The 3,542-nt window shown below is 45.7% G+C and overlaps 1 pseudogene; it reads right to left on the bottom strand.

Moving 5' to 3' along the window:
- Positions 1–1,805: 1,805 nt before the first annotated feature.
- Positions 1,806–2,830, bottom strand: LOC127540226 (mas-related G-protein coupled receptor member X1-like; annotated as a pseudogene).
- Between the last annotated feature and the right edge of the window lie 712 nt (positions 2,831–3,542).

Raw genomic sequence — 3,542 nt, 5'->3', positions numbered from 1 at the left:
GATAGAAAACAGGAGGAGACAAAGGATGATCCCAGCACTTGCCAAACAATTAACTATCCTCTGTGGTGAGATGGCAAAGAAACAGTCCCCCTTTCATATGCAGTCTCTTCTGCTGCCAGTTTTGATACCAGACTTGCTTTGGACCAAGACCTACCATATCTTCCAGGGCTCACCAACTGGGCTGTTCTTTGTGAGACCAATGAAGCCATAAAATCTTCACCCGTACAAAATCCTCTGCGAAGGGGCTTCTCTTTGGAAATGGGAAGGATGCTCCTTTACCTTTATCCAGACATTCAGGATTGTTAGTCAGCTAAGGGTCTCCTTTCCACGTAAAGACATTAACCCTAGTTACTCAGAACTTCAGTTGTTATTGGAGGGTGAGGTTCCTCCCAACAGTTTCACCTCCATGATTCCCCAAACCTCTTTTTGAGAAATCCAAACTTTCACAGGGGAAATTAAATCGGCCAATGGTCATTTCTCTAGGATGTATGGAGCTCCTAGTTGGGACAAAGATCTTGAGACCCAGGGAACTCCAAAAAGTTAATGGAATGAGGCCACTAGGACTGTATCTAAAACCAGTCTATTATAAAGTGCACTTGGAGGAACTGAGCACTGGGTATAAATTCAAAGGAACCTTCAATACCTGGCCAACCAACTCCTAATGCATCTGCTCCAGGACTCCCTTCCTTGCTTCCACCCCAAGGTGGGGCTGAGAACAGAAACTTGATTGATTTTAAAAAGCAGTTTGTGTTTGTGTGTATGAGTCTTTATTTTGTCTTCTGTGTTTCTCTTAGCTGAATTACAAAGGAAAAGATTTGTCTATTTGGGATTAAAAAAAAATAAAAAAAAGAAATCAAATGGTGGCTCAAAGATTTCTTCCAGGATATTTCACAGGAAATAGTTGCTGTGTGTGGGTGTGTATGTTTGTGTTTCTTTTTCCTCTACTCTTCGGGATAGTGGCAGTGACCAATTGTTGAGGAAATCTTCCTCTGGGCTGTTGACACATGAACCTCTACCCTGAAGTCCCTAGATAAAGGAATCTCCAGCAAGTTATGGAGCTCCAAAGTCTGGAATTAGCTCTGAGTTCAAATCCAGTCTCAGATAGTTACTAGTTTTGACTGAGCAAGTGACTGAACTACTGCCTGCCTCTGTTTCCTTAAGTGTAAAATGGATGTGTGCAGAACACATCCCTTCCAGGTGTGTTGTGAGGATTAAACTGGATTTTTTTTTCTTTGCTGAGACAATTGGGGTTAAGTGACTTGCCCAGAGTCACACAGCTAGGGAGTGTTAAGTGTCTGAGACCAGATTTGAATTCACGTCCTCTTGACTTAAGAGCTGGTGCTCTATCCAGTATGCCACCTATCAGTCCCTAAATGCAATGTTTTGAAGGACTTAGAACAGTTCCTGGTATAGTCTTGTTGTTCAGTCATATGACCCTATCTGGGGTTTTCTGGACAAAGATACTTGGGAGCTTTGCCATTTCTTTTGATAATTCATTTTACAGATGAGGAAACTGAGGCAGAGTTGAGTGACTTGTGCAGGGTTATACAACTATGTTTTTATACTAGATGTGATCTCAGTTCTTCCCATTCTAGGCCTTGGAGTTCTGTCTTTTTTGGATATCAGCTGTCTGGTATACAACAGGCACCTAATAAATGTTCATCACCTAGAGTTCATATCTTAGGTGTTCACATGAATAATGGCATGGGAATCCTGATTTTCCTCCCAGGGAGAGGAGAGCTGCTACTGGGTCTGGGGTAGAAGGCTAATTTCAAGGGCTGCTGTGTCTGAACATCTTCTTAGTCTTAGAGTGTAGTCTCCTGGTTGCTGGTGTGGGGGGTGCTTGTTGTCTCGTCTCCTAACTCCTGCTCATCCCCAAGGGCCCTCTGGAGCACCACCCTGAGAGGCTCCCTCCTCCTGTTCCCTAATTTGCCCACGAAGAAGTAAATGAAGGGGTTCACACTGCTGTTCACACAAGCCAGGGCATCATAGGGCCAATAAGACAGGTCCATTATTAAGTAAGCATGCATGAAATCTAACACCCCCCAGGGCAGGCCGCAGAGCAGGAACACGAGGACCGTGAGCATGACCAGGAGGTAGAGCCTGGGGGGCCGCCGGCGCCGGGAGCTGCACTGGACCCTCAGCAGCAGAGTCAGGCTGGACACGCACAGCACCGAGGTGAGGAGGAGGAACCACACGCCCAAGATCAGGAAGGTGAAAATCTCACCAAAAAAAGTAAACGAAAGACCAAAAGATAGTAACCAGAGCGTCCCGGTCAGAGCCCAAAGAACAGCGCAGACCTCAGCTGAATTGTGCTTGGGGTGGTGACATCGGTCGGAGATGGGGAAGAGCGCGGAGAGACAGCGCTCGGTGCTGATCGCGGCCAGGAGGCTCATGCCCGTAGTGTAGGACATGAATTTGAGGAAGAACAGTATTTTCCATGTTAAATCCCAAAAATATCCAAAAGAAGCATGTATGGATTTAAGAAAGGAGCTACAAAGGAAGAGGGAGTCGGCCGCCGCCAGGTTGAGGATGTAGACGGAGAAGGGGTTCCTCCGGATGCGGAAGCCCAGGAGCCACAGGACGGCACCGTTCCCGACCAGCCCAAGCAGGGCAATGAGCAGAGAGAGGATGTTCCTCCAGTCATAAAAGTTAATTCTTCCAAGTGGACCCAGACCATACCCCATTTTATGGAGAGAACCATATCCAGGATATTCAGGCGTGGGGGACACAGTCATGTTGGGGGGTCCGCGCTCCATGAAGCCCTGCTCCTCTCAGACACCCTGCGGACACAGAGACATCAAAGGACATCAGGGAGTTTCCTGGCCATTTATGACTCTCTCTCCCTTCAAGGCTCCTCTTCCTCACTGTCTCTTTCTAGGATGCCCCTAGAGGGCCCCACAGTGCATAGAGGTATGAGTCTAGGGAAAAATGAATTGAAATCTTGTCTTGGAAACTCATTAGTGAGAAAAATCATTATTTCATGGATATTAATAATTAATTATTCAATTAGGGTTAAGACTTTCCCTTCCTATTTCCTCCTTCAGAAACCAGTCCCTTGTAGATTATTTCTGCGTCTCTAAAGGACATTGCTGATGCACGAATTTGCTCCAATCCTTGAGATACATGATTTTTCATCACTAAAGAGAAGCTTATGTAGGAATTATTACCCGATCATTATTAGTGGTTCATTGTCTGGGGAGAAATGAATGCCTTTGTCCAGGTACCTGGAGTCAGCTAAGCTCCTCATGCCCTCAGCAGGTAGAGAAGGTCACTCTTGTCCAGCTCCTGGTCCACCCCCTCACGGATTGTTGGTTTCTACCTTCAGGTATAGCCTCCTTCCTAAAGACTTTTAAAGAATTCAGAGCATTGAATTCTCTTCAGAGGCATCTTTGGCTTCCAGCCAAGATCCTGATCTCAATGTCTTATTTCCTAGCCATCATTAAAAACTGATTATTAATTACCCCCACATTGTCTCCAGGACTTGTCATTACTTCATTGGCTGTGTAACCCTGGACATATTATTCAACATTTGTATTCCT

This window comes from Antechinus flavipes, chromosome 6, assembly GCF_016432865.1.
Source record: "Antechinus flavipes isolate AdamAnt ecotype Samford, QLD, Australia chromosome 6, AdamAnt_v2, whole genome shotgun sequence".
Lineage (NCBI taxonomy): Eukaryota > Metazoa > Chordata > Mammalia > Dasyuromorphia > Dasyuridae > Antechinus > Antechinus flavipes.
Note: the sequence above shows the minus strand (reverse complement) of the source record. Positions and strands in the feature narration are given on the sequence as shown.